Genomic DNA, 9,867 nt, shown 5'->3' on the forward strand with positions numbered 1-9,867 from the left:
TGTGCCCCTAGCAACCCACTGTTTATCATGGTTACCAGCCTGCTCCTGCTTCAGCAGCAGGCTGGTAACCAGGAGCAAGACATCGTGGAAAGATTCTTTCCACGATGTCGCTGCTCCCCTGATCGCTGGTGAGCCTGCCTGTTTGACAGCTCACCAGCGATCACTTAGCGACGCACCAGCGATACCGGCCAGGTCACATCGTTGTCGGGATCGCTGGTGCATCGTTATGTGAGACGGTACCCTAAAGCATTGACCATTTTATCTCTCCCTATTGAGAACACATGCATGCTCGAACAAGCCATGTATGTATGACTTTGAGAACTTAGGAGGAATAGCTGTCAACCAAACAATTCTGAAGTATATCACCAGTTGGAATCTATCACTTGATTTCAAAACAGTTTTACTTAAAGAGGTTATCAACTTTGGCATTTTGAAAATCTCTTTTATTTGTCATAGTCGGGAATATATAGGTGATACAGACATGGTCATCAATTCTGCTAGGGCTACATAATTACAAGTGGCTAAAAAAAGATTAATTAAAATTCCAGCATTATTGCAACATGCAACCTTAATGGTTTGGTTCTAATAACAAACGTCTGACATCTCATAGTAACATGTAAAAAGTTTTGATTTGTGGGGCCCATCCCACCATTGATTGCTAAAGTATATGGCTATGCCCCTTCATTTCTGTTCCTTACGCTTGTAGAGATTTGCAAGCAATGTATGGATTTATAGAAAGTAGATGTTCTATGAAATCTGTACACCACACAATGAACTCTGAGGACAGCCAATCAGAGCGTTATATAAAGGTATAGAGAGAGATCCTTCGTTTTAGCAGTATACAGGGTTTTTAGTGCCCAGATTGTTGTGCCAACAATCAAATTGTCTGATAAACCAGAAGTTTTTTAAAGTGATAGGTGCCCTATAAATGTAAATTGAAATTGTTGCAAAATTCTTGTATCACTTGATTTTTTTCCGCCTATGGGGAAGCATGGAGGTCAGGAGGAAACCTGTCTTGTCTCACAATGCTATTAACCTGCAGATATGGGGTTAATCGGCAGGTTAATAGCATTCTAAACCTGCCCGGCCGCTGGACTGAAAGTCCGGCTATCGAAAGTAAATTAACTATATTCCTCTAGGCAGCCTCAGGCTTTCAGCCATAGAGATGAGCGGGCACGGCTTCAGTCACCGTTCAGTACAAAGTAAGCAGCACCAGCACTGTAATCAGCACTGACTGAGAGCCAACTCTATATTGATGCACTGGTGAGCCAGCTTTCAGTCAGTGCTAGGGCGTGATTTCAGTTGCCACTCACTATGTACTGAGTGGTGACTGAAGCCACATCAGCCATGCCTCTATGACTGAAAGCAGCCAACAGCTTTAGAACACGATTAACCTGCAGATTAACTTTATATCGTCAGATTAATAGCATTTGAGAATGTAACAGGTTCCCATTAACTCAGTGGTTAACATTGTTGCTTTTTCAGAACTGGGGTCCTGGGTTCAAATTCCACCAAGGACAACATCTATGTCGAGTTTGTATGTTCTCCCCATGTTTGAGTGGGTTTCTTCCCACACTCCAAAGACATACAGATATGGAATTTAGATTGTGAGCTTCTATAGGGACAGTGGTGATGTAAATTTCTGTGGAAATTAATGGTGCTATATAAGCGAGCAAAATAAATTCATTAATTCCTACAATTGAAGCTTTTACATCAGTTAAAAAAATACGTCTAGAGCCATGCATATAAACATTATTGAAAATTATTTCCATTTCTAAAAATATATTTCTCTATCTTAACATTTACAGTTCAATCATTGGACAGATTAAGGCTGAATTCTGAATTGCGCGAGACTGTTGATTTTGGGCTCGAGGGAATTGAAGCCAGTCCGTATATCATGGTCTGTACACAGATTGTGCATAACAAATGTCTGAATTCTGCCTTAGGCTATGTTATGTGCATATTTTCGGCCCATGTGCGGAAAAGACTTCACACGGACCGATGTTAGCCCATATGCGAGTGCATACTGACTATTTTCCACACAGATCTCAAATCCATGTTGAAATATTGCAGCATGTGTTAGCCTAGACGAATTTATGGACCACACTAGTGCATGTAAGGCTAGGTTCAGACAAATATACGTAAAATTATCTGTTTTTTATCTAGAAAAAAATGTATGACTTATAATCTGTAGAGTTCTCAATGTGCCATCCATATGACATCCAGATATCCATTTTTTTTTCATTCAAATGACATCAATTTTTATATATTAGCAGTGAAATGATAATACAAAGCAAAATACATTTTTCTATTTTACTAATTGCAATGGATCCATTAAAAATGGACGCCATACATATGGTGTCCGTATGGCATCAGTTTTTTCTATGCATTCATTGATTTTCCAAATACTAATGGAAACTATCTTTTTGATTCACATTGGTCCGAGTTCTGGGAAAATGCTATTCGTTTTACACAGACAGCACATGAATGTAAAAAAACGCTAGTCAGAATGATCCCTAAATACAAGGCAGCTCCTGTAGCCAACTCCAAAGTTGCAAAGTTCAGCCCTTGCCTGAGCTTAGAGATTCACAAACAATCCAATGTGCAATCCAGCACTTTCTCCATAAAAGAAACCTTCGTTATGATTGATTTTAGCCTTAAGGCTAATGCAGGTGCTATCAAACTTTTGATCGGACAGTTCATGCACATAGATCCAACGCGCGTTTCACCGAAGCTTTCACAAGGATATGTGAAAGCTTCGGCGAAACGCGCGCTGGATCTAGGTCTCACCGGTCAGTACCAGCTCAATTATGTAATACATGCTCTACTTTTGTACACCATTCTCACCTTGTCTGGTTATTTTAGTATATATCTAACACTGTGGGAAGTATATTAGCACATTGCACTTTACCACTGTCTCACTTTACTATCTACATATACACCATTACAACACTTCATGTTGAGAATGGTTTTGATGTACTCATTTCTTGCATGTTAATCCTAGTATTGCTGCTTCTTACCTCTGTGACCTCTTTTTTTGTGCTCCCTTTCCCTATCTTTTATTTTAATTATGTATTTTTAAATTATTATTAATAAATGTTATATTTTATACCTCATCTAGTTCATGTGTCATATATATAGGTTTTTAGGGTGGCCCAAAGGTAGCCTGAGGGAGAAGGTGGCCGAAGGATAGCCTGAGATCAGAGGGCGGTGCACAAGGGTAACCTGAGGTTAGAGGGTGGCCCAAAGGTAGCCTGAGGGAGCAGGTGGCCCAAAATTAGTCCGAGAGTGGCCCAAGGGTGGAAGTGGCCTGTGAGTGAACCCAAGAAACCTCAGTATGGCATTGCGGCTACTGATAAAGATTAGGCAACAGCTGGTTATACTGGAAACATTTTGATAGACCTGATGCGGGCGGCTCAAATGGATTTACCAATCACTTTTTAAATGAGTTTAAGATATTTTTTTATGAAAATGGTGATCTGGTTACTAAAGAAATTCCTGACATGCTGCGGACTGTTCTGCCAGATATCTTGTAATGCTCTTCTGGTTTATATTATTTCAAGCACACGATCAGGGCCGGCCTTAGGGTATATGGCGCCCTGTGCGAAATCCCTCTTGGCGCCCCCCCCCAAAGAAAAAAAATTAAACTCATGTAGGTGAAAACAACAAGTGCATTTTTTATTAATCAAATGATCAAGTAATAACAAGCAACAAAAGTTGAAAAGTTTTAAAGCCGCCACCACGATAAGGTAGACTCTTCTGGCAGGGCCCTACTCTAACCTATTAAAATTTTCTTAAAATATCCAATACTCTTTTTAGATATATTTTTATTTAGTTTTCTTTAAGGGAATGTGTCATATACATTTTTTTTTAAAAATGACCAATAATACCACATACAGGGAATACTGCCACACCATGACCAGACCACATATTACCACAACATAGTGACCGAATAATACCACACAGAAGGGGGAAAAACTGCCACACCATGACCAGACCACATATTACCACCACATTACTAATATTACCACCACATTACTAATATTACCATAAGTGTCATTATGCACGGGAGCTCTATACATGGTATGTATAATGTAAGTGTCCAGGTAATCTAGTGATCACCAGTGACATTATACACAGGAGCTCTGTATATAGTGTCAGTGTACAGGTAATACAGTGATCATCAGTGACATTATACACAGGAGCTCTGTATATAGTGTCAGTGTACAGGTAATACAGTGATCACCAGTGACATTATACACAGGAGCCCGGTACATAGTATATAGTGTAAGTGTACATGTAATACACTGACTCACTGGTGACGTCTCTAGGTGAAGTCCTTCAGCTACGCTTTTCTCCTTCATCCAGCACAGACCGCCATTACGTCTTCCAGCCAGGACTCGTCTCTGCATAAAATAACACAGTTATCTAGAGCACATTCCCCAACTTCTACATTACGCAGCTGAATACAGACGTGTATCCACCATCAATATATGGTTAGTTATTATACAACCTACCATTCCAAATATAAATTGTAATCCACCACGGTGCCCCCATTAACTGTAAATAGGCACTTAATATATAATTTAATTAGAACCTCTACTCTTTCCGCCAATTTGTTACCAGTTACACTCCTGCATCCGCAACGCCCCCTACTCTATACTTCCTGCTCCCCGCATTCATTATTTACATGCACCCCCTGCCCCAATTCATTATATCATGTCCTGCTCTCCCCACCCCATCATCATTTACTGTCCCCCACCCCACATTCATTATGTGCAGCTCATTATCCCCCTACTCCCAATTCCCCCATGTGCAGCTCATTTTCTCCCAATTCCCCCATGTGCAGCTCTCACCCCCCCATGTGCACATCTCTCATCCCCCTCCCCCACATGTGCCCCTCTCTCATCCCCCTCCCCCACATGTGCACCTCTCTCATCCCACTCCCCCACATGTGCACCTCTCTCATCCCCCTCCCCCACATGTGCACCTCTCTCATCCCCCTCCCCCACATGTGCACCTCTCTCATCCCCCCCATGTGCACATCTCTCATCCCCCTCCCCCACATGTGCACCTCTCTCATCCCCCTCCCCCACATGTGCACCTCTCTCATCCCCCTCCCCCACATGTGCACACCTCTCATCCCCCTCCCCCACATGTGCACCTCTCTCATCCCCCTCCCCCACATGTGCACCTCTCTCATTCCCCTCCCCCACATGTGCACCTCCCATTCCCCCCACTCCTAGTAAATTGTATTTAAAAAAAAAAAAAAACTTGTTATACTTACCCCCATGCGATCCCTGCAGAATCCTCGTCCAAATCGATGACACCAGGTTCTCCTGACTTCCGGTCATGTGACGGTGCCGTCACATGACCGGAAGTCAGAGAAATCATGACAGAGATGTTCCGGCCCCGGCGCTTAGCATGGGGCCGGGGGCCCCATGAGGAGAGAGACACACAAGAGGGGGGCCCCCAAGGGGGCCCCTACCGGCCGGGCCCCATACTGGAGTCAGGGCAGTCATGCCCTGATGGCGGCCCTGCTGGAGGCTGAAGGGGCCCCCTCTCCCTCGGGGCCCCCGTTCAATGAACCGGCTGCACGGGCGGTAGTTCCGCCCCTGTGTGTGAGGAGGAGAGAGTGCAGCGCGCCCGGGTCCCGGCCGGACATTTCAGAGCAGAGAGGGGGCGCCGGCGCCTGAGCACAGAAGAAACGCTGGGCGCTCCCTCTCTGCTCTTCCATAAGAAAAATACCGACGGGGAGGGAGCCAGCGCAGCGCCCCCCTTCACTCTCAAGTTTGAGGCGCCCTGTGCAGTTGCACAGCTGGCACGCCCCAAAGGCCGGCCCTGCACACGATGATGGTGCGTTCTCATTAAATCTTCCAGAAATTAGCCAAAATATAACAGCCATAATATCGTACCTGGGCAAGAGAAAAGTTTTTTCCCCACTCAACATTATAAATTGCCATAGAGAAGATGACACTACTAACACAACCACAAAATGTCACAATCTGAGTAGTAACAGAAATGATGCACTGTCTCCACATAATCCTCCATTTGATATGTTGAAAGTGTAGAAGTTAGTGCTGTCTGTGAGCTTCCCCTGGAGACCTGCACAGTGCTGAACAGAAGGCCCCTCAGTCATGGATGAGGGTCGGGCGGCCATGCCGCTCTGCACTCACCTCGGGGCCAGGTGGTCTTTATCTGTGAGGTGAAGGTCCGTCCTACTGCCCAATGTCGCAGTGTGCCATACCTCAGAGTTCACACAGTCCAGACCCGGGGAGACATGTCGTGTCACAGCATTGTCCGCAGCGCCTCTCCTCTGACAGGACTCTCCCCAGCACCGTCTCTTTCTCCCTCACGCTGCCTCACTTCATGACTCCATTAGTGGAGTTCAGAGCATCGAGTCTTTTCAATCCTGCTGCTTTATACACGATCACTTTCTTCCTGGCTAATATATAATTGATAACTCTTGGTTCCCCACCTCCCTCATAATTCTCTGTCTCCTCCCTTCTTCTCCCTCAGCACAGAGAATCCATTCAGCGTCCAGCGAGAACAAGGCTTCTGTTATCTGCTGATAGAACAAGTAGCAGTCTCACTAGCCAGTCTCTGGGGGTCTCAATGTCACAGGGAGGGGAGACTGGAACCTACAGGTGGGTGTCACACATAGTGTTGGCATTATGCAGCATGTAGCAGAGCTGGGCTCTGCTCATCTTATATAGGGGATTGCATTGGCTTCATCACTGCTTATCAATATTAAAAAGTCCATCAAACACCAAGTGTATAAAAAGGGGCTTTTTATGGATATTACAAAGATGCAACAGAGACAGGACCTGACACCCAAACCTGGGACTAAATCTGATACCTCACCCATGTGGTGACATCACTTATTAATGGAAGGCTGGGGTCACACGTAGCGCTCGGCTCATGTCCAAGGGGTGTCTGCTAAGAAGCCATTTTCCTAATTGTTGCAGCGTCTGTCCGCTACATCATTAGAAAATAAAGTATGTTTTCCTATTGTTAAAGTGGTTCTACGGAAATAGAAAAAAAAGAGGATAACAACGTCATTAAAATTAAATTGTAAAATACCCCTTTGCAGAAGCACTCCCAATACATTTTTTATTTGCTAATCCTGTCTCAATAAGTGAGTTGTGCAAAAAATTACTTACCAGTCGCCATCTTCCCTGATTTCCAGCACCGCTCCGGTCCTATTCTGGCTCACATAACTGAATCTCCGGCTGGCGGGATCACACTGGGGTTTATGTGTGAATCGGAAGTCACTTTTACATGAAGTCTCGCTCCATAGACTTACATTGTATAAGTGACTTCCGATTTACACATACACCCCAGTGTGATCCTACCAATCAGAATTTCAGTCATCTGAGCAGGGCCGTATTTGGCATTCTTGCTGCCCTAGGCACTTTAAGTGGTCACGTCCCCTACTGGTAAGTCAGACTAAGGCCACGTTCACAAGTTCAGCATTTGGTCAGTATTTTACCTCATTATTTGTAAACCAGAATCAGGAGTGGGTGAAAAATACAGAAGTGGTGATGTGTTTCTATTAAACCTTTTCCTCTGATTGTTCCACTCCTGATTTTGGCTTACAAATACTGAGGTAAAATACTGACCAAATACTGAACATGTGAACGTACTCTTTAGACAGTAGTTAAAGGGGTTATCCAGGACTTTATTTTTATTTTTTTTACTATGAGCCAAAAACTGTTGCTACCAACTTGCCTGATCTATCTGACGCCGGCTCAGAGCAGTCATTGACCGCTCCTGCTGGCAATTCAGCAGCTCTATGGCAATTTAAGAAGATTTAATGAGAACGCACCATCATCGTGTGCTTGAAATAATATAAACCAGAAGAGCATTACAAGATATCTGGCAGAACAGTCCGCAGCATGTCTGGAATTTCTTTAGTAACCAGATCACCATTTTCATAAAAAAATATCTTAAACTCATTTAAAAAGTGATTGGTAAATCCATTTGAGCCGCCCGCATCTGGTCTATCAAAATGTTTCCAGTATAACCAGCTATTGCCTAATCTTTATCAGTAGCAGCAATGCCATACTGAGGTTTCTTGGGTTCTCTCACAGGCCACTTCCACCCTTGGGCCACTCTCGGACTAATTTTGGGCCACCTGCTCCCTCAGGCTACCTTTGGGCCACCCTCTAACCTCAGGTTACCCTTGTGCACCGCCCTCTGATCTCAGGCTATCCTTCGGCCACCTGCTCCCTCAGGCTACCTTTGGGCCACCCTCTAAACTCAGGTTACCCTTGCACCACCCTCTAGCCTCAGGCTATCTTGGGCCACCTGCTCCCTCAGGCTACTTTTGTTATGATCTGCTACAAGCACTAAGGAAAGACAGGAGATCTGTCCCTACAATAGAACTAAGCTAGATCCCTACTATGTAACAGGGAACCTGATCCTGCGATCAGACCCACTAAAGTCCTTAGCTTGTCTGAACGAAGACCTATAGATATGAGGGAGGGATCCCTACAAGAACTAGGGACTGGGAGAAAGATGGACACCTCCTAGCAGAAATTGTAGCAGTAAAAAGACAAACAAAGAACATAGAGGTCAAAAGACCTAGCTAAACTGACTGAGAAAGGAAACAAAGCACCTGGCTAGCTTAAGAGTAGAAATTACAATGAAGTCCAGCAAGGCCAGAAGGGCGGAGCAGGATTAAATAGGCAAAAACGGTCATGTGACCAGCATAATAGAAAAAACCTAACAGGAGAGTTCTAACAGTACCCCCTCTTCTATGAGGATCCTCCGGATCCCCTAGGCCCAGGCTTATCAGGAAACCTCTTGTAAAACGCTCTGACAAGTCTGGAAGCAGAAACATCATCTGCCCTCACCCATGAGTTATCCTCGGGGCCGAAACCCTTCCAAGCGACGAGATACTGCAAACTCCCTCTATACCGTCTAGAATTAAGGATGCGGGAAATTTCATATTCCCCGTCCTCTACCACCGGAGGAACGGTGGCAGTGGCGTCTCTATCTGATACATAAGCCTTTACCAATAGAGAAACATGAAACACCGGATTAATCTTCCAGGAGGTAGGAACCTCCAACCGAACAGCAGATTGGTTAACTACCTGAAGCACCTTAAAGGACCCTACAAACTTGGGACCCAATTTTTTAGAAGGAATCCTCAACCGCAGATTCTTAGAGGACAGCCAAACCATGTCACCAACCGTAAACAAAACCTCTTGACGTTTCCTGTCAAAGTACCTCTTAGATTTTTTGTTAGCCTCCAGAAGATTACCACGCACATCCGTCCAAACTCTTTCCAAATCACCGGAAAAACTCTCCTCCTCAGGCACAGCCGATACCAATTTGGAGAATGACCCAAAAGGCGGATGTCTCCCAGAACAACAAAAAAAGGCGAACACCCAGCAGAAGAGGATGTATGGTTGTGAAGAGCAAATTCAGCAAGCGGCAGAAACTCAGACCACCTCTCTTGATTGTCTGCCACAAAACAACGCAAGAACTGCTCAACATCCTGGTTCTTCCTTTCTGTCTGGCCATTAGACTCAGGATGATATCCAGATGAAAATGACAAATGAACTCCCAACCTGTCACAAAGGCACGCCAAAAACGAGCCACGAACTGAGGTCCCCTATCAGAAACAATGTCAGTAGGAACACCATGGAGTCTGACAATCTCCTTGACAAAGGCCTTAGCGAGTGTCTTAGCGCAGGGCAGTTTGATGAAGGGAACCAAGTGACACATCTTGCTAAAACGGTCCACGACCACCCAGATGACCGTGAAACCCTCAGAGGGGGGAAGGTCAGTAATAAAGTCCATAGCCAGATGTGTCCAAGGTGCACTAGGAACCTCCAGAGGGCAAAGCAACCCCGCAGC

General features: G+C 44.8%; 1 protein-coding gene across 2 annotated transcripts in view; it reads right to left on the reverse strand.

Moving 5' to 3' along the window:
• GAL3ST1 (galactose-3-O-sulfotransferase 1) overlaps nt 1–6,698 on the reverse strand; it is a 177,647-nt gene extending 170,949 nt beyond the window's left edge. Inside the window, exon 1 of one of the 2 annotated variants that reach the window (XM_073671166.1) lies at nt 6,177–6,698. The gene's annotated coding sequence lies outside the window, so the exon portion shown is untranslated. The remainder of the gene's footprint in view (nt 1–6,176) is intronic. The other variant, XM_073671169.1, reaches the window with a different exon arrangement.
• Nucleotides 6,699–9,867: the final 3,169 nt, after the last annotated feature.

This window comes from Phyllobates terribilis, unplaced genomic scaffold (genome assembly GCF_046119375.1).
Source record: "Phyllobates terribilis strain yellow unplaced genomic scaffold, ASM4611937v1 Scaffold_1__5_contigs__length_1240528914, whole genome shotgun sequence".
Classification (NCBI taxonomy): Eukaryota; Metazoa; Chordata; class Amphibia; order Anura; family Dendrobatidae; genus Phyllobates; species Phyllobates terribilis.